The 22479-nt window shown below is 40.5% G+C and overlaps 1 protein-coding gene across 2 annotated transcripts in view; it reads right to left on the bottom strand.

Annotated features, from left to right (window-relative positions):
• The window catches only part of LOC119476717 (MAM domain-containing glycosylphosphatidylinositol anchor protein 2-like), a 312808-nt gene that overhangs the window by 140039 nt on the left and 150290 nt on the right, over positions 1 to 22479 (bottom strand). The gene's annotated exons all lie outside the window — the stretch shown is intronic.

The following is a 22479-nucleotide window of genomic DNA, read 5'->3' as shown; positions in this document are numbered from 1 at the left end:
GGAAGGGTTTGGGTCAGCCCTACATTTTAGCACATTATTTCCTAATGTAATACAATTAGGGATATAAAAATGCCCAAATTGGGCAAATTAAACTCACTATTCAGCATCACAGGCATACTGCAGCACAAGATCAGGGCAGAAAAACTCTGAACCCGCAGCTGTTGTTTCTGCTATGGTGTTCCCTCCATTAGCTGACCCTTCTGTGAGAAAGTAAGGACATTTCAATCCGCCCACAACTCAACATACACTGGGACACGAGCGATTGGGGGTTTTAAACAGACCGTTAAGACCGAGTCATCTTAGGTAAAACCGCCTCTAAACGCTCAGTTCCACTGAGCTGTGAAAGTGCAGTTGCATGTAACCGACCCCTGACAATACTAGCATCTGTTAAGCATTTATTCCTCTCCAGCTTACATGATTAGTGAAGAGGTTTGGGATGAGATGATTTAGAGAGAGCGGATACGGGATATGATTAGGAGGAGGACTACAAATTGGTGAAGAAATAGAAAAAAATAAATAAAAAATCAAGCAGAAATCGCAAGGAGTTCCTGACTGCGGTGGTGTGCCTTTCATGTCGGAGGAGCGGCTTCCTGTGTGGGCCTCTCTCGGCAGACTCAGGCCCGGCAGCAGACTCGGTCCTACCTTCTATCCAGGCTGCGATGCTAATGAGCGTGGCGACACTCCTCCCTGCCGCTGCTTTGGGAGTCTCAGCCGGAGTGTATCCTTAGCCATGCGCTAACCGTCTTGTCCCTCCCTGTTATCAACCGTGCTGTTTGTCTCATTCAGCTTGTTAACGTCGTGCTTGTCCTGCCCGTCTAAACGCCACGCAGGCTGATGAGCGCCGATACGGATGCTAACTGGCTACTCATAAAGCCTTGTCGCACCCCGTCTTGCTCTTACCCCCTCATTGTCTTTCCTCTCTCTCCATTTGGAGATGAATACACTGGTGGTGAACTCCATAGGGGGGGATAAGGGCTTGAGAAATAGGCTCAGTGTAAGGGAGCTTCACGCAAGGCTGCCACTTGAAACAAAAAAGGCTCGGAAACAAGGCCCCAGGGCACTCGCCGAACAAAGTACTAATGCCATTTACTCCAATGAGCCAGTATCTCCACTGCATACTATCAGTCCTGGAGGAAAGTAGGGAAACACCCGTAATTAATGATCTTCAACTGCTACTGCAACGGCTCTACACACACACACATAGAAACACACACTTCTTTATGCAGACAACACTGAGCTCACAGCGACGAAAGCAAATAACCCTCTCTTTAAGCATACATAATGAGCGCCATAATGTTCTCCGAGTCGCGCATATCCTTGTATAGCTGAGACCTCAAGGCCCAAAAGCATGAACTAAAATCACTGTCATTACTACATAATTTCCTGTTTGTTTAGTTTTCATGAAAGCCACTTGATACTGACAGTAGCTACTCATAGTATATTCAGAGAAGACATCTAACAATGGGTAATGAGACATTAATGCACTGGGACTTGGGGGGTTAGGCAAAGCTAGATGTCGATACGCTGACAGGTTTGAGATAAAAGGTGTCCTGGTAGAGGGGATATGGGTGATAGACAAAGCTTTGAATACATCATAGCAGGCCAGACACAGCTGGTTATATCCCTTAACGTCTTAACTACATCCCATACAAGCTCATTATGGGGCTCTCTTATACAACAGAAATGTCATGGTGTAATGGAAATGTCTTCATTTTTTAATCTGTTTGAGGATCAATAAGAAAGTACTAGGGGTGGGGGAAATCGATACAGCATTGCTTCACAATATGTTCCCTGGCAATATTGTATCAATACATGGACGTCAAGTATGGATCTTTTAGTATATAAACTATTAACCTCTGAACACACCAACGGCCTGCAGGCCTGACCACTGTTCTGTCTTTCAGAAGTTGTAGAAGGCTGTCTTAAAGCTACAGTGAAGATCATGTATCATGTGAAACTCTAAAGTTACACTTCCTTTGGTGAGGAAAAGCTGTTATGGCCCTTTTCAAAGCAGTCTCTTGACCTCTGACCTCAAATAAATGGACTTGCATTTATATAGCGTTCTTCACTCAAATCGCTTTATACTACATGTTAGCATTCACCCATTCACACACTGATGGCAGAGGTCTTTGAGGTCGAACTTCGCCCATCAGGATCTAATCTAATACTCATTTAGCTCAGCCTTGGGGAGCAATTTGGGGTTAAGCGTTTTGCTCAAGGACACTTCAACATGTGACCGGAGGAGCCGGGAATCGAACCTGTTATGGACGACCTGCTCTACCCTCTGAGCCACAGCCGCCCAAGATATGTGAATGAAAACTCTGAGATGAACAGAGTGAAAACTGTATCTTATTAGATAAAACTGCATAATGTGCAGTTGAAAAAAGGTAATAAATCGCAATATATTGCAATTTATCCTATCCCAATACTCACATAGCATAACGCCAAATGTTTAAAATTGCAATAAGATCGTATCGTGACTTAAGTATCGTGATATTATCGTATAGTGGGGCCTCTGGTGATTCCCACCCCTAAGTACAATACAATTAAAGATTTTTTTTGGGCTTTTGCCTTTATTTGACAGAGATAGTGCTAGTTCTCAAAGGGGGAGAAATAGAGGAGATGACATGCAGCAAAGGGCTGCGGGTCGGACCCAAAACCCCGGACCACTGCAGCAAGGCCCGCTTTACCAGGTGAGCTACTGGGACGCCCCAAGTACAGCACAATTGCTGCATTTGTGCCGCGTGAATTTCCATAATCAACAGAAGTTCTACTTTTCCTTCCTCATAAAACAAAAGTATTATTTTAAATTGTTCATTGTTTGCATTCATGTTTGGTTGCTGGCAGTCTTCTTCTTCTTCACTGCCTTTGTTGGTGCATTGCTACGTTTCTCGGAGCATTAACGCCACATGGCACGATGTGAATAGTGCCGCCTGCGTGCTTGTGCGCATGCATGTGCATCCTCATGTGTGTACACACAGTAAAATCAAAAACCCACACGTCAAAAACATTGCTCCATAGCCCCACTAGTGGTCAAAAACTCCATAGGGTACTATTATCAGCCCACTGTACTTAAAGTATCCACAGTAAATCAACCCCCAACAGTCCGCTAAAACTTCTATTTAGATTTAAAAGTACATGTTTAAGGCCAATTATTCAATAATAAACCTTCCAGCATCTTTTTCTACTCCCCAGATCTCACCACAGCAAACGTACGGGACGTGAAATGAGTGGGTGGTCATGTATGTGGAGTAGCAGAGCAGAGGTCGTTTGGGAGCAATGAGTTGAAATAAACAATTCTGCTGGTGGCACATTTGGATGTTAATTAGACACTTTTTTTGTGCCGGTTGGGGAGTTGGCATTGGCATAAGAAGCACATCTGCCACTCACACTGATGTTAGAAGTGCAAAACAGTGCAGAGGGGAAAAAAGAAATCGATGCTAAATATTGAGTGGATCTTCACAGTCAAACTAATGCAGAGTTATTCTGAAATCACTTGTTTATTTGCTCTACAAGCACTCGTGATTAAACGGCGGTTGTTGCAAATGTCGAGCAAATGTTGTCATGAACCTGTGGGTTAAGAAGGGAAATTTGCATGAATGTGCATCTCGGGCTGTAGTGTCACTCCCCCGCACTCCCCTTAACACCCACCCTGCCATCTGCAGGCACACACGCACTCAGCTTCCTGATAACTATAAGGGGTTTTTTTCTTAAAAAAAAAAAAGGGGGAAAAAAAAAGGAAGCGGAGGAGCTGCAGGCTCGGAGCTGGAGTCTCAGATGTGCCTCTCTTTTTCATTTCATTATCTCATTTCCATAACAGTGACATCATTTCCACCTTCTGCAGAAACACACAACGGGGAGAGAAAAAGGTAGGAGACAGGGAGAAGAAGAGACTGCCTCTGCACATATAATTGTGCATGTTAGACTGTTGGTTTAGTGCAGTGTGTAGTTTAGTCCACACATGCGTATGTGTGTGTGTGTGTGTGTGTGTGTGTGTGTGTGTTGTGTGTGCATTATGTGTGTTGAATGAGCAGCTCCCACTGGAGTGACTAGCCTTCCTTGGCCTCAGTTGGGGGAGATGGAGACAGCTTTATCCACTACCGCCAGTGGAGATTAAATTGGATTTGGCTAAAAGCAGCCTTGTCACCACGGTTGTGGAGTGCCTGAGTGGCAGAGGGGCTTCCTGGCAATGGTAGAGACTCTAAATTTGACAAACAAATGAATGTAAAAAAAAAAAAAAATGCCAACAGCTGGGGCTCGTTGTCGCTGTGGGTTTAATGTTCTCAGACCAACCCCTCAGGACCACTAACCATTTCCTGCTAGTTTTCTGGCGTTCCGTAATCACCTTCTCAGAGTGGGGAGAGCCAGACAGTGAGGAACAGAAGGAGAAAAAACATATGCAATATACATACCGTAACAAATGTTAAAAATAATTGTTTTTTGTTATCACACCAAAATTCATTATCGATTCTGCCACCATTCAAAATAAACTTCCAGTTAGTAATAAAAGGGACTGTGGGAGAAAAGTCAATTTCAGCTGTATGATAAAACTTAACAACGCCAACATAAAAAAAGCTTAGTGATAACACAAAAATAAGTTCAGCTTTATTAAGCTGCTCAAATATGATAGATATTGCAAAAATTATGAGTTTTGAAAAAAATATTTTTTTTAATAAATAACATTTTCACATACGAGCTGTGATAATGAAGACACATTTAACTTGTTTGACCCATTACAAACAGACTTCTGCCCCAGGTCGTCACTGTTAACTGTAAAAATGTTCATACACGTCACTGCTTTATCAAAGAGTTATTACACAGATTAACGTTGGCAGACGCTGTGGTTTGACTCACTACGATTTCTTCTCTTCGGTATGAGAAGTTAGAAGCAAATTGACTCTGAAATGTCAGTTGCACAACGATATCTAAAGTTTGCTAATATTAGCTACATTAGCCACCATGAGTTACTGGTCATATCAGACCATATTAAAGGCTGTAGCAGCAAATTTCCTGAGTATATTAAAATGAACAAAAACATGTTGTATTGCTTATGAATTTAACTTTTTATTTGTAATAAAATTATGTTATTTATTTATTTATTCAAAAGTTACACATTATTGCTTTAATGCAATAGCATACATTCTTCTATTGTGTTCAAATATCTCTAAATTAAATCAGCAACAATTTATTTGTGTGGCTACTTGGGGGCCGCGGAACAGGTTTTAAACACAACATTGACATATTATCTGCTGTGGCTCGTGGCCCCACATGGCCGTTAAGGGAGGGCTCGCTGTTCCCTCTTTCGCTGTTGGGAGGGGCGGTCCCCTGCTCCGTACTTAAGTACAGTACTTGAGTAGCCTACAGTCCACCGCTGCTAGAGCACGAGATTAAAATTGTTCCAAAAGAAACCACTAATGAATATAAACAGGAATGTTTTAATGCAGACATAGAGTGTGCTACAGTGACTACAATAATCATCATATTGGTGTGATTGTATGCATTAAAGGGTTAAATTGAGCATTTATGAAGTGCTTAGGGGATATTTGAATATCGCGATATATATCGTGTATCGCGATATAGCCTTTCTTACAGGTGGCTAAAATATGTTTTGCTGCCGTCCCCGTCCACAGCACTATATTGCTTTGCTCTGGTGTCGGTACTGCTGTCTGTTTCTTGATACTGGGGGCACACCGACCATCATCTACTGTAAGTAATACACTTAAAACCCCACTTCAAAACACCCAAACTATCACTTTAAGCTCCGTTTTGGTCTCCACCAACTCCTGAGGGATATGTCTGGCTTTTTAGCAGCTAAATGCTCCACTGTGTTCACCAACTTTATCAGTTTGTTGTGTTGTGGTGCTGACAAGACAGCATTCAGTTGTTTTCTCAGAGTTTTTTTTTCAATTAAATTAGCTGCTACTGGAAACTAGTTTGACGAGAGAGGAGGGACTCAACCTGAACAGTAAAGTTGCAGGTCATAAAACCAAAAATAATGAGCAGTAAGACTCTAAAACTCTCCGTAGAGCTGACCATGTCTGTCACTACGAGTGACCCCTCTCGCATTGCACAGTCTTTTAATCCATGGCTAATATACAAATATCGATTAGTGCAGCTTTAAGTTTGAAAGTAGCAGTAGTGTACGAGTCCTACATTATGTATGGCCCAACCAAAATGCACCATAGGGTTATGTCAAACCCTTAATAAATCTATAGAGACCAGAGTGTGCATTACAGATATAGATTGAAGTTTTCATCCCCCTTTCGTGCCATAGCAGAGCAGACATACCCATATTAAATCAGAACGTGAGCCGTGTTATGATTAAAAACAGTACCGACTGTGTATCAGTGTGAATTTAATGGATTTTAACTGTGAGAATTCGTAAACACGGTCCATTGCCAACATTGTCACACAATCATTTATTCACTATCCTTTCCCCGTGCCTAACACTTTAGAAAGTGTAAGCTAACACCGCACCCAGCCCTTTCCTACTGTATAATTGAGAAGCAACTCATCCATGGGGTCATCCATGTGTGTAGGGGCGCTAGAAATGGTGTGCCAGCAGCACATGCATATTATTACATCAGGGGTTGACAGAGCGTATTGATTACACACTGTAATGCACTCGCATGCACTCCTCGGCCTACACTGTTATTGTAAATGAGACTCTGTATAGATCCGGCTTCGCACTATCAGCACAGATCATCTATCACACGGTGTGGTGTGTGTGTACTGTGGGCTGCAAAGAAAAAAAACCCCACACACATTCATACGAGACTGCAGCATCACAGAAAAACACGTTTGTCCATCTCAGCGGAAAAGAAAGACGGTTGTCATTACAATCAAGGGAGACGTGTCAGGTGGTCGTTTTGTGGCACAAAGGGACAAAATGAAGCTTACTGTAAATCGGGTACTTAAGATAGCTCATTAGCACAGCAGACGGGTTCATTTGTCCGATCGTTCGACGGACACAGACTCCGTAAGAGCACAGAACAAACCGTGCACAGCTGTGGCTCGCAGAGGTGCTATTTATAGGGAACAGACATGCACACACAATCATAAAAAACACATATACCCATCCATGCACACACACACACACACACACACACACACACCTTGTTACTCTAAAAGTAGGCCAATGTGAACCTGCCAAAGCCCTGCTGAGACGGAGAGGGAGGAAAGAGAGATGACTGTGGAGGGTGAAGGTGGGGAGATTTAGAGGACAGATTCATCTTTGCTCCCACATTACGCCACTCTACAGCAGGGGGGTTATTGAGCTTGACTGTATACAGCTGCATTCATTATGTTCACGCAAGCTTCATGTCATGCGAGCCCATCTTGAGGAAACGACACATACGACGAGCCCGGTTGGTTTCATTCGATGTATAACTTGGGTTTTTTACTCCGTGTGAAGTTAACAGCACAGAATATCAGATGCTCTTTGGTGTTTGGTTTTGCAGCAGTGCTGTGACGCTGCTGTCTCTGTCCGTGGTGCTGAAGCATACAGCAGTTGCCATGCAGGGAGAGCCCACTGCAAACACACGCAGCTATATGCCTGCTGCCTGCCTACACACAATGTAAGCATCAAGCCAACCAAACCAAACAGGCATATATTACCTAAACTAACACTGAAGGTTTATTCTACCGAAGCGAATGCATACATATAACTCATTGCATGAAATCCACCTTATTGGATTCATTGTGCCTGGGTTCCTTTGAATGCAACACCAGCACTTTGAGCATGTAACCGTATAGGGCTGACCCGAATGCTTTGAAGCTTCGACCATTGCAATGGTAATCGATCTCCAAATTGGTATTCCAATGATTTGTTTTTGTTTTTATAAAATGTATATAATAATAATGTATAAATCCCAAAATAGCCAATTAAGTAAGGAATAATCTCACAACATTATTCATTATACATATTCAACATTAATTATTATTAGTTATTCTCAGGCTGATATCGCTGTTTGTTGTGTGTAGAGGTACATGTGTGAACAGTGGTGCAGTAGTGGCGCTGTGAGGGGGAGGAGATGGAGACAGACAGAAGAACATGTCTTCGAAACCCAAAAATGTGATTTGGGACAGCCCTATAACCTTATAAGATTTAATTCCCAAGATTCCAAATAGTTCAGAAACAGACGGTTCGTCAGTTAACAGAAAATGAATCAGCAACAGTTTTGATAATCAGGCAAAAATGCCAAACATTTGCTGTTTTCAGCTTCTAAATGTGAATATTTGGTGGTTTTCTTGGTCGGCTGTGATAGTAAATTGTTTGACAAAACAAACAATTTGAAAAAATCTACTTGGAGTCTGTTAAAGGTACTAAATACGGAATTGGGAGCATTATTAATGCCTCTCAACGACTGTCAACATGGCGCGGCTCGCAGCTAACAGCGCGAAACAGTGCAAAAACAACAGCGAAAATGCTGACACAGCTAACAGTGTTAACCTGTGGAGATTGGTCACTACGCTTCTGCGGCGACGCCAGCAGTCGGTACAGCGTTATCAGCTGTAACCGCCGTGGGAGTGCAGAGCCCGTGAGCTAGCCAGTGGGAAACTCTCACATGCACTAAAAGCATGCGTGGCCGGCCCGGCTATGTAAACAAAGCAAGAAGAAGCTCTGAACACAACACGCACAGAGGGACAGCAACATCCTCTGCTCAGGTAGACATTACTCCTCTATATCTTTACATAGCAAATAGTTGTTTGCTGCTATATTAATGTTCTGGATATCGAATTTAGCACGTTTCAAGAACGATGGAGAGTTTTCACTTTTTTCTAACATTGTAAAGACTAATGAATTTATTAATAGAGAAAACTATTTGATTGTATTGAGTTAGGTGAATAGCCCGTTCTGTTTGAGGATGTTGACACTAAACCTGAAGCCACCTGTAACTCACTTCCCTATCATTCATTCTCTCTATTCATACAGTTTGCTGGCATGCATACTGTCAGATTTTCAGCATTGCAAGGGAGCACAGAAGTGTTTGAAATATACTTTCTCTCAGACTACAAAGAAATAATCATAGTGGTATAAAATGTCATCCAGTTCAGCTACCAGCACAGCCAAAAAAAAAAGAAGGAAAATGTGTGTCTCCTGTGAAAAAGGTGTATTTTAGCCTTAATCTTTATGCTTTTCCACCATAATATAATGGAGCGGTAACTAAAAATATTTGTATAAGTATAATTTAAAACATTCTCTGGCTTCTCCAAGAATTAAAGAAGCATCTTATTTTCAGAGCTTTGCACATTTTATGCTATAAAAAAGGTGTAAAACTACAAAGAGTTACAGAAAAAGAGTATCTGCCAAGTTTGTGGTAAAAGCAGAAGAAGATGAGAGAATGTAAAGTCTGTTTAATGGGAAATGGCTTATTTACTTCTAGAATGGGCAGAGATTTCAGGTGCTGTTATCACTTTTTGCTACTGCAAGTGCAAACGCTGCAACATATAAAAATGCCGACTACATTTTACAGGGGAAACAGAACACTTGAGTAGCACTAAAACCTCTGTCCTATCGTCTGATCTAATGCCTATGTCAACGTAAGGCGCAGGCATGTGTTATAAGCCCATTAAACTGACCATGACCAGAGATCATTCCACACGTCCTTGCCAGTACGGCTTTCTGAGGATAAAAAACTCGCAGGCTTTTACGAGTACAAGCTGGTCAATTTAGAACATCATTAAAAAAAGACCTCGACGGTTAAGCAGTGCCTGCTAGCTCATGGTATTGTTAAGGATGGTCATGAAGCGAAGGTGTGAAACTCTACTTTGCCTATACCAACAATGCTACAACACTCTACAAACACTCACTGACAGAGTATCACAGTGTTACAGTTAAGTACGCCTTTGTGGGTTTTTCCTATCCCATTCTACCAGTCTGTCCGTTCACGTTGCCACATTGGCATGGTGGGCCTGTTGTGGCGGTTTGATTTCCCTAAACAACACTAATCGGACATCTGTAGGGAAGGATAAAGCCCAGATTGGCTGCAACCGCGCAGCAGTTCTCTGTCGATAGGCCTAACTCTGGCCAACACTCACACGATTGGCTGATGCAAGGCACCGGCTTTCTTTATGGTTGGCTAGTAGCGAGCCAGCAACAGCACGCTGAGGATAGAGTGTCTGGCAGCCCTCTGAAGATTGGGTGCTTCCCGCCAAGAAACTGTCTGATGATTGGCTGTGGCGACTCCGGAGTGAACTGATTGTCCTATCAAAGCCCACAGCGCAGGCTGGCTGACAGTGCTGCCTGCTGGCTGCCTTTGCAATATGCAGCTATCCATAACACCTCCAGGGGGCATACGTCCATGTCTTTGAGTGTGTGTGTGTGTGTGTGTGTGTGTGTGTGAGTGTGACTGTATACCATCCATAACTTTTCCATTGGGGAGGTGTGCGGCTAAGCCCTGCCAGCAGGCTCTAACACCTCATTATTCTAAGCCAGGCAGGAAATGGGTTTTGGAGATCTCTCGCTGAGCTACGCTCTTGGAAACGAGGGCTACAGGTCTTCCTATATCAGCAGCACAGAGCTGGGAAATGCCCATTTAGTTCACGTTAGTACACTGCAGCACTTCACCAAAAAGTCGAAACCAATTGACTAGGCACGCAGTGTAATATCACAAAACACAAACTGTTGCAGTCTTGTTGCAAATTAATTTGGGTCTGAGAGTTTTTGAGATTTAATGAATTTGAATTTTTCCACTGAGTCTTGTTAACTGAAGGGTGCTTATTCCATGTGATGTTAAATACAGCTCAGTGAAACGATGAAGATGAAAAATAGCAGCGCCTAAAGCCTCATTAGGGGATTTCCTACATTTGGGTGAAAAACGTAAGTAAGTAAGCTCATATAGACTGACTGGGGCGTTTAAAGACGGAGGTGAAATAATCAGAGAACATTAAGAGACAAGAAGAAGAAAACCAAAATGAAAAAAAACAAAACTGATTATGATGTGAAATTATTCTTCCACGAGAACCATGCATGCATTCTGAATTGAATTTTGAGTTTTTTGTCATCACATATTCTATCACATACAGTATTTTAGACATTCAAATCCAAATAAAAATGTAGCAAAATGTTTAATAAAATCGGTATAATAATTTAAAATCACTCTTGAAAGATCAGAAGAGGATAAACAAGCGGATGTTACGTGTAATATGGATGCAGTTTCACTTTAAGCAAGAATAACTCACGACTGCAAGAGCCACTCCATTAAAGCACACAGGCGTACTGTGGTGCTTTTCACTGGAACAGACCTCCTGATCTTATATTCAAAGAATGTCTTTCATACTGTGCTCATGTTTCCCCATTACCTCCGCTACTTTACTCACCGCATAACGTGCCGAAAATATCAAAAAGTGAACCACGAGGGTGGTTTAAAAACATCCTCATGAACCTGACTAGACCGATAAGACCCCGGCACTGTGTAACCTGATACAATAAGCTGTGCACTAACAGAGAACACCCATTAGCCTGGGTGTGACCGGAAGCCATACAAACAGCAAAACACTACAGTTAAGCCAGCACAGGCCTACAGTTTGGCACCTATGGTGAAATCAACACAGCTGGTTACAGATGTGCAGCAGTATTTGCATTGGAAACAAGATTAAGAGTCTACAGGCGTGATAGCAGCTCTGTGTACTTAAGCACAGTCAGGCTTTGAGCTAAATAGGAACATCAGCATGCTAACATGCTGACAAAGACAGTGCTGATGTTTAGCAGGTATTTACCAGGTTCACCTCTTAGTTTAGTGTGTTAGCATGATAACATCTGCTAAGAAGCACTACACACAGAGTACAGCTGAGGCTGATCAAAATGTCATTATTTTGGTAAGGATTTGATCATAAAACAAAATATTGGACAAATGTAATTTTTGATGTGATGATGGGGATAGATAATCATCAAAGTAATTTCAAAGCAAATGAGTATAAGTGACAATAGGTATATGGAAAAAGGGTGATCAGGATCCCTAATAATTTCTAAATCTCATTTATTTCAAGTTGAATTCCAGTATATCTGCTTCACTTGTATTCATCAACGTTTAGGATATTTACATAAGAAGCTAATCTTTATTTAGTATAATCTATATTGAGCACAATGCAATAGTGTATCGTAAGTTTGATTAAGCGATCCGACTTTTTTAGGTCACGATACCGATAGAGATACCTGGGCTTTGGGTATTGACCGATACTGAGTGCAGATCCAATACCGTGTTCCATTAATAAGCTTTATGCCTCACTGTGTGTGGACTGGGATCAGTCTTTTATGTGTAAGGCATCATCAGGCTTGACTTAAACATTGCTTTACTAACTTTGTAAAACAAAATGTAACAAATACTGTATATACATAGATATACATTTATTTAATTGTTATTTATTATCAAAATAATAAATTGTACACCAGCAACTTGGTAAAAAATGTTTTTTCAAAATTAACAGAAATTACAATTCAAGTGTAAACCTTTTAATGCAAATTGGTCAAAACTTAATTAAATTACTGAACTAACAACTAAAAAGAATTGAAATTACAGTGTATAATATATAGATAGTATATAAACATATAATTGAATTGAATAGATCAGCCCCATTGTGACCGATAACCGATCCAGCTATGTGAGTCAGTATCTGTATCGGTGCATCCCTATAGTTTCAGTGCTGATGTCTACAGAAATAATGACAATGAAAAACAAGCTTTTCTGTCGATGGAAGTTGTGCTTCTTTAAAACGAGGGTTGAGAGGTACACATATGTTTTATTCTAGATTATTTTATAAGTGTTCTACATATTGAAATAAATATATAATGTGCACTGAAATGCGAACAGAATGGGTTTATATCAGTGACTGAAGCCTGGAGGGAGGGAAATGGGCTTGCAAAACACTTCTCTAACATCATCAGTTCTAGACAGGGCCAGGGAAACGTGGGCGGGAGAAGTGGATGAGTCACACTCTGCCCTCCCTAAACAACGTTTTTTGAGATACCCTTGAGCAAAGCATATATTGGAGTAAAGGCCACCAATCAAAACACTGGACTGGGCGAGATGTTTACTTAGATGACGTGAAGTTTCGTGAAGTTAAAGTGAGTTTTTTCTCTGAAAATGATCTGAATAAGTTGAAAAAATTCAACAACCAACCACAGTTTGGAATCATTATTTTGGAGTCACCAAATAATATGCTATCTGTTCACATTTTGACCAGCCAAGCCCTCAAAGACAAGACAAAGTTAACTCGTTCACTACATCTTTTCACCCTCAATGCTATTTCTCTCAACACAAAGACCTTTTACAGTATATTTTTCAAATCCGCCTCATAAAGCACTCGACACCTCATCCATCAACCACAATTAGTCCCTGAATGGACTGTGCGACTGGATTGCGGCTTAATCAATTGCATTACTACAATAATACACCTGATTTAAATTACTATTCGCATGGCTCTTACAAGTCTGGTAATTCACACCAATTAAGACGGTGTTCATACTCAATATATTTGTTCCTGTTTGTCTGAATGTCAATTAGTGTGAACAAGATGTTTACCTCCATAGATTGACTCCAGAACAAAGAGGGAGGAAGAAAAAGAGACAGATGGGGAGCTACTTTTAGAAAGTCTTCAAAGATTTTGTCGGAGGAAAAAATAAATAAATTCAATACTGCTGTAAAAAAGCAGATTAGATGAGAAATTAATCAGCTAGTGAGGAAATATTTGGCTTATTTGAAGACTTGCTTGTAAAAAAAAATACATAATTAGTTGGATCACAGGGGATGTATGACGTAAATGCCGTGGACAAAACAGTTGATTGTTATTTTGCCATGCCATGCGGTCACATGCCGAGTTAAAGGCGTGTAAGCAGGGCATCTGTGTCGGCCGAGACGACCAACTGTCAGAGGAGAAGGAGCTACGAGTGAGTAAGAGGCAGCCGAGCACTCTAATGTGTTTCATTTCACAGGGCGGTTATCATGGCAGCGGACTTCCTGGCACACACTCCCACTGAACACCAGTGCAGCCATTCTAAATGTTAAGCACATTGTTTAATAGTCCATTACGTAAATTGATATTGCTCATTGACTGTTGTCCTTGGCTGCCCACGTAGTGTCAGAGAGAAAGACAGAGACGTATTCTAGCACGATGGAGGTCTAATAGGGTAATGCCGTCGCTGTTGTTTGGTGTTCAGGAACAATGTGCCAAAAGTCCCCATCTGTTCCACTTCCTCCCACCACACAGATCCCCCTCCTAATACTGCTGGAGTCAAAGTGAAATGAGAGATATATTTAACATCTTGTGTAGAGCTGCAACTAAGTATTATTATAGATTTCATCTACAGAGTAATAGAATAATGAAGAAAAAAAAATTCCACAGCCCAATGCGATGCCTTCAAGTGTCTTTTGTTGTCCAACCAAAAGCCTGACACAAAATGATATTCGGTTTTTAAACATTAGAGAAGCTGGAATCAGAGAATGTTGTTTCTTTAATTGAAAAGGACTGATTGATGTTGTGTTGATTGACTGATCAATTAATCCACTACTTGCTTCAGCTCTATTCAGTTTACTACCAAATGAGACAAAGAAAGGCAGCACATCGTCACACTGGAGGAGCTGGAACCATTGGGCAACCTCCGGGGTCTGAAAAGCGAAGTGCCTTAAACTTGCATTCTTTCTAATAGCCAGCAGGGGGCGACTCCTCTGGTTGCAAAAAGAAGTCTGATTGTATAGAAGTCTATGAGAAAATGACCCTACTTGTCACTTGATTTATTACCTCAGTAAACATTGTAAACATGAGTTTATCATGTCAATCGCTAGTTTCAAGTCTTCTTCAATAAAGAATGATGTTGATTTAGTAAATTATGGTCCCATTTAGAATCAAATAGACCATAAAGCAGGGTATGCTTTAGGGCGTGGTTACTTTGTGATCTACTGGTCGCCAAGATGGCGACAGCCAAAATGCCGAACTCAAGGCTTCAAAACGTCAGTCCACAACCAATGGGTGACGTCACGGTGACTACGTCCACTTCTTATATACGGTCTGTGGTTGGAACCACAGCATGTATCACATTTGTGATTGAAAAATGACTCAAACGATGAAGCGATCTACCAGTCGAACAATCCAGTAATTCTTCCAGCTCTAATCTATTAGTATCATTTACGTCTCCTTTTTTACGACTAAAATGTTAGTCTTTTAAATTTACAAGACAATCCTATTACTTTAACAGCCTAAAAAATCTGCCTAAAAAATCATATTTCCATGTTCAGTGTTCAGTAGGTGACGACATTTCAAACAATATTATCATCATATGATGCTGTCCTGCAGCCCTGCCATTCCCATCATAAAAACCTGCAAAATGTGCCTCTGTAAATGTCAGTTTCAGCAACATGGTGCAGCAATACATTTTTGGTTTTATTAAGTCAACATGGTTGCAGTATGGCGGCAGGATTTTTTTTGGTAATTTTCAAATTTAAGAAAATCCAGACTTGTAACACCCTAAGATGTACGATTGCTGTTCCGTATATATAACATATTTGTCCGTCTTGCTCCTGTAATGTTTGCTGTGGTTAAAATACATGTGAACAGTGCCCCAAATGCTGTTCTCTGTTGACTTTGAAATGTGTTTGAAATGAGAACAAAGTCATAATTGAAGTTTAAGTCCATTGAAACCGTCAAAAAAAGAAAAGTATAGGAAGAGACAAAAGAGAAAAGAATGAAAAATAAAGCTAAATATGACACTTTGAAAGTCTTCCACTATACTTTTACTCAGACAACTGATTGTTTTCTGAGGCTACCCGTCCGCTTAACAAAGTGCAGATGTTTGGAGAGAAATGAAAAATTGCGGTTAGCACTAGACTGACAGCCAATTGAATAAGATCTACTTCCCCCTGCAGTTGGAGGGGCATTAGGAATAAAGCTCAACCGAATGGATGGGTCATACATCATTGAGAATTACTCGTGCTGTGCTGTGTCTCTAAAACACAAATTGGATTACCTGTGCACCGACGCGGATCACCCCAATTGGACAGGCACAGAAATACAGGACACACACACACACACATATATATATACCCATGAATGTGCAAAATGCATGATGCAAACATTGTAAAATCCTCATTGGGCTTGCAGTAAAGGGAGTTCACACAAACAGCACCTGCAGTTCGTCTCTCTTTAAAAACACACACACACACACAGAGTGCAATTTTTGTTCCCCGATAATAAATGCCACATTATTGTGATGTACCGCGGAGGACCACGCCATATAAAGGTTGCCGTGATGGAATCTCCGTTTGAAGCTGCCGGCCTTGACATGCGAAATCAGATCCTAAAACTGTTTATGGCGCTATGAAGCCAGACAGCATCCCTCTTCTCCTGTAAACAATCCACTGGAAGCTGATGATTTATGAGCGTGCCATCCAATAAATCTGAATACTCATCTTTCTAAACAACCCATTTCTGGATTTGGAGTTTTTAGAAAGCAGTTTTTGGATCATTACAGTCTGGTGGCCAAGGTGGCTCGGCCTCTCCAGCTGAGATCACTGATGCAGCAGCAGAGCTTCAATAATGAATCCAGGACTTTACAGCCAGTCACTAATTGAGCCATTATTATTATTTGAAACAACACACTTTAAATGGAGCCTCATAACAGTAGGTCACACCCAGTGTAAACTAAAAAGCTCTTTGTGGAATATAAAGGCCTGTAAAGGCCACAGTGGCTGTTTAGTTTAACAGGAAATGAGGGTTTTGTTCAGAGATGCACTGATAGTATCTGCAGCCGCTAGTGATCAAGCTTTTAAGTGCTCATACTTGGATCAAGAAGCAAGTTTGTTCTGATACCGATAGAGAAATAAATTGCTCTTTGGCATAAAATAAAATAAAATGTCCTGGATAGAAGAGAAACTCAGCAGCAGCGAGGGGAGTCGCTGCACAGCAGCTCCACACCAAAGAGATGTTCACAAATCAAACCAGAAACTGGATTTTTTACTTCAAAATAAAAGTTTTTTTGTCACTTTATGAAAATCCATGCAATTAATTTGGTATTAAGAAGATTTTTGGGGCAAAAAAGAAACTACGGAGACAACAAATTATGATGTGATCCCAGTATTAAAACAACTGCAGAGAATGATTTATTAGTATTCATTATGGGATTTACTTTGTTCTGTTAGTTTATCTCTTTCTTGCTGCCCAAACAATGCCCCTCATTATCATTATTATAATAATCATTACTTTTATCATTTTCAGTGCATATTTTGGTCAAATTAAGCATGTGTTTATGTAATTGTTCTGCTTCTTCTGAAAATGTAGTGGAAAAACTATTCAGGTTTATTTTAAAAGGGCTGCTTTCATGTGGATTAATCTGCTGATTATTTTCTTGATTAATCAAATAAAATGTCACAAATGTCCATCACAATTTCCCATAGCCCGAGGTGACATCATCAAATTGATGATTTTGTTTGAACATGGGTCCAAAACCCAAATCTAGTCAATGTACGAGTATATATGACAAAGAAAAGCAGCACAAACTCACATGTGAGAAGTTGTAACCAGCAAATATGTGTTTTTTTTATCTTGAAAAATGTATATATTATCATACAGTATATTCCAATTCATTTGATCAGCTAATCAATTAATTGCTTCAGCTCTATTTTGAGACATCACATATAATAAAACAACACTCCCTATTCATTCTTTAGTACTGAAATAGTCTTTTATTTTGCTGTTTGGTTAGGAAAAGGTTTAAAATCTACATTGCCATTTCGCCTCAATGCCTGCAAATATCTAATAAGAATCATTCTAAATGGTGTATCTGTTATTTTTAGAATAAAACTTCAGGACAGGCCCAGATCGCGTACGCGGATCCCCTGCTGGTTAAAAAGGCCATCTGAAATCTGATGCTAAGCGAGCCGACAGCAGCCCGTGGTCATTGTGCTGTAATCCCCCCAGAATAAGATTATCCCTGTGTGGCAACAGTGGGCCAGGGTGGGCAGGGCACTCCCATCAGCTGTGTGTCTAAGACAGAGCCCATTGAACACCTACCACTGATCTCAGTACACAGACAAACGCCGACAGCCTGCATATAAACTCAGCCCCGACTGGGCTAGAGCATCAGTCCCCGGCGAGACAAGTCTCAGAAGCGACAAAAATGGATCCCAGAACAACGACTTCTCTTCTTGTACTGCTGCTTTTGGGCCTTTGCAACGCTCACGAGGGCAATGTAAGAAATAACTCACTAAATATAGCAGCGTAGGACAGCTTGCATGCACTGTATGTACTGAATGACACATTCCCCATATCATTGGTGTCTATCTTTGTCGAGATCTTTGCATTGGAGTATGTATAAGTGCTGTAAAAATGAACTAAAATGGTTTATTTTTTACATTTCTTTTCACAGGATCATGATGCTAATAATGGTAAGTGACCAAACCTCACTAACCGAGCAAATCTATCAGGTATAATACTGTGTGTTCATTGTGAAAACAGAGTTGTATGACTTTTGTTTTGCTTCCATTTCAGTAGATGATTCTGAAATGGAGGATCTGACCTCAACTATTCTGAGGATGAACAATGGTAAGTATTCAATCATGATATCACATGGACAGCATGGGACCATTAGTTTCACACAATATTAGTGCAGAATTTCTATATTCAGTAATTGAAAGCACTGGCGATTTTAGACTCTTTTTAGGGATGCTCAAGCACACCTAAATTTCATCTCAGCATCCCTAAAAAAATAATTATCAAACCCTTTGAGACCAGCGGGATCGCCGGCAATCCCGGCCGACATTACCGTGTTTACGAGGCTGTAGTGGGGTCAATCTTAACTCTAGTGAAGATATTGGTATCATATAAAACTAGAAAAGGTAAGGAATCCATTGGTATCAACGATGTTATATTAGCTCGTCGGGAAGGAGGCTAAATAATGCTCCAAAATTAGGCTCCATTTTGGCGAGAGAAAACTGGTATGGCCATTTTCACAACGGTCCCTTGACCTCTGACCTCAAGATATCTGAATGAAAATGGGTTCTGTGGGTACCCACGAGTCTCCCCTTTACAGGCATGCCCACTTTATGATAATCACATGCAGTTTTGGGTCAAAAACATGTTTTCTGCAACCCCAAAATTGCTGCAGTAACTTGCAGCAATTCCCATGCTCTATTATGAGACATAATAGAGCATGGGAATGGCCCTCATATGCTTCCATAATTTATTTTAATTAATTAATTTGTTTATTTCTGATTAATGACTAGAACAATTTGACACACGGTGCTGAACTGCATCTCAAAATAATCTTTATCTTCCCAGCTTTCAGATGATGTACACCACTTCTATGAGACATATACTGTTGACCCGCTATATATTATAATTTGAATTTTCAGCTGGCGCCTGAATTTAGTATTTTCCTTTACATAGACATTTCCACCAATACGTGATGCAGAAAAAGGCAGAAACTGGTGCATAAAAATTCACCAGGAAGCAGGAAACTATGTGTTTGACACTCCCCAGACCCCTCGTTTAATATGTGTCCCCCCAATGTTGAAACGAAACCTACGCCCTTGACTGTACACATGCCACATTCTCATAAAGGTGTGATCCTAGAATCACCCCTGATTGAAACCGCATCCACTGGAACACATTTATTTTCGCCAAACAGCTTTGATTCTACTGATATTCTGCCAGTTGGATTAAAACACATTTTCTGTTCTTCTAATAGGATCTAGTGATTTTCTGCTGGAAGGAGACGTGTTGATTCCAAGAACCAGGAATGCTATGAAGTGTTTTAGCAAAAGATACACCTGTCTGTGGCGGAAGTCTGCTAACGGGAATGTGGAAATCCCTTTCCTCATAAGCCAAAAATATGGTGGGTTTTTACTCTTTAATGGTTCTGCTCATTGAAGTCTCTTTCACACGCTGGATCTGTGATGTTACTAATGAACTACTTTTATTCACAATTGCAGACGACACCGAGAGGAGTGAGATTTTAGGCGCCATGAAGGACTTTGAATGCAAGACCTGCATTCGCTTCATCCCACGTGAAACTCAGAGGGCGTACTTGAGCGTTGAGCCAAAATCTGGGTGAGTTAATGACTAAAGCACTGCTGCATCTGAAGGGAAAAAGTGCAGACGTTTAAGTAGTGGGACAGTTTGTTAAGGGGAATGTGAACAGTAAAAATATGTATCTATTAATATTTATCTTAAACATTTAACTATGATTATTATATTTCACTTTATCATATCCATTTATGTGCCAGTTGGATCAGGCTCTGCATATTTGAACAACACACTAAGTTCCAGTTTGGGCAACTGAATGTACTGAAAAGTTAGGAGGACAACTTTCGTGTTTCAGATCGCACCAACTGGGCACAAGCCCAGGAGCCAAAGGAAACATTGATATTAACATATCTGATATTGAGTATCTGCAAACTAAATCCAATCCAAAGTTTGTTGTTGTGGATTTTTTTTTTCCTTCATATCACAGCTGCACGGCATACTAAGGCTACAGCCGCATTTAATTCAAATACAGTAACATTAGTAAAGCTATTTGAATGAGTTTGACAGCAGAACAGCTCTGGATCTCAGCTTTCCTTCGTGGTTTTCCTTCTTGTATAGCATGTTCTAGTATTTAGTATATCTGTGCAGAGGATTGTCAGTAAAAGCAATGCAATACGGCTACAAAGAAATGCAAAACGGCTACAAAGAGATGCAAAATGGGTTACAAAGAGATTCAAAATGGCTACAAAGAGATGCAAAAGAGTTACAGAGAGATGCAAACCAGCTACAAAGAGACGCACAACGGCCACAAAGAGATGCAAACCAGCTACAAAGAGACGCCAAACCAGCTACAAAGAGACGCACAACGGCCTCAAAGAGATGCAAAACAAATGCAAAGAAGCATATGAAAACTGACTTATGAGTCTAATCATGTTGTGTCTCTTTCAGTCTGGAGGTTAAAGCTGCAACATGCATCATTCTTGCTTTTAACTATGGCAGGAAGTGTTTTTTTTTTTTATCCAGCCCTCTTACCTTTAGTTGGTCGAAATGCAACCCAAACATTTGAAAGAACACACTGCAAGTTTAGCTTGTTGTTCGAATGATGCATCTGTAGTTGACAGCCACAACTCAGCTCCCAGCTATACTAACAGCAACAAAACTACATAAATCCTCATCAAAAAGCATTATCAGAAAGATCATTATTTAAGCATGTACACACAGGGTTGTTGATAATGGAAATTACATGAATTTATGAATCAAATTGTCAAATAAATCCTCTCTGTTGGTCTCTCCACTATTAGCTGTTCCTCTTTACTGGGCACTACTGGAGGCAAGCAGGTGCTGTCACTGCAGAGGTTCGGCTGCGTACGTCACGGCATCATCCAGCACGAACTGCTGCACGCGCTGGGTTTCTACCACGAACACACTCGGAGCGACCGCGACCAGTATGTCAAAATCAACTGGGATAACGTCTATAAATGTAAGAATCTCACTGCAGAGTTTTTTTTTTTATGATTGATTGATACATTTGTTCGTCTGTTAGCTATTTATTAATCTTTTTTTTTTTGTCAACAGTTTCCGTGTACAACTTCCGAAAGCAGGACACGAACAATCTCAACACTCCGTATGACTACTCCTCTATAATGCACTACGGAAGGTAAAACACTTAATCAGATCAAGTCAATGCAGAACTTTATTCTATTCTAGAACAACATTTATGAATGATTCTTTTTTTTTTTAATGATTCTTATTGTCCAAATCTGCAGAAATGCCTTTGGGAAGCGTCGATCGGAGACCATAATTCCCATCCCTGATTCCTCTGTCCCCATCGGGCAGAGAGACGAGCTGTCCAAAATAGACATTCTCAGGATCAACCGGCTCTACAAGTGCGGGAATTACTAGAGTATTACTGTATGTTTTAATGTGACAGTATGACAATAAAATGGTTTGCTTCATTATTTTGTCTTTTGTCATTTATTTGACAGTACAGTATATGCAGCAATTTTGTGTTCTATAAAAATAGCCAAGTTTAAACAGGTAGTCCATCAATTTAAAATGTAACTGCAAACTTAAACGTGTTTTTTTTTAAGTTATAGACTAAATATGACTGAATTGTGATGAAACACTGGTGTTAATGTTGACATTTCTTACCAAATTTTTAAAAAAAATCGGCATTTCATGGTTGAAAATGGCTCAACAATGGCTTTGCCCTAATCTTGTCCAAGTCAATAATCAGTAATTCTTGTCTCATTTTTCGTCTGATATAAAGTAAATTCATCAAATTCAGTGCCCCATATCACCATTTTCCAAGCTACTGTAGCTATTTGTCGACGCTGCGTCGAGGCTTTTCGTCATACGGAAGTAGGCGTGGTTTCATCTCTCAGCTCCTTGCCCACTTTTTTACCATTTTTCTAATTTATGCAGTGGGTGGACTCAGACCTGGGAGTGAAGTTACACTTTGAGGTGTCAAAGAAAATTGTGTAATTGAGTACAAATTTATAACAGAAAGCAGCATTACAAACT

Source organism: Sebastes umbrosus, chromosome 18 (genome assembly GCF_015220745.1).
Source record: "Sebastes umbrosus isolate fSebUmb1 chromosome 18, fSebUmb1.pri, whole genome shotgun sequence".
NCBI lineage: Eukaryota > Metazoa > Chordata > Actinopteri > Perciformes > Sebastidae > Sebastes > Sebastes umbrosus.
The sequence above is the reverse complement of the archived record's forward strand: the minus strand, read 5'-3'. Positions and strand labels throughout refer to the sequence as shown.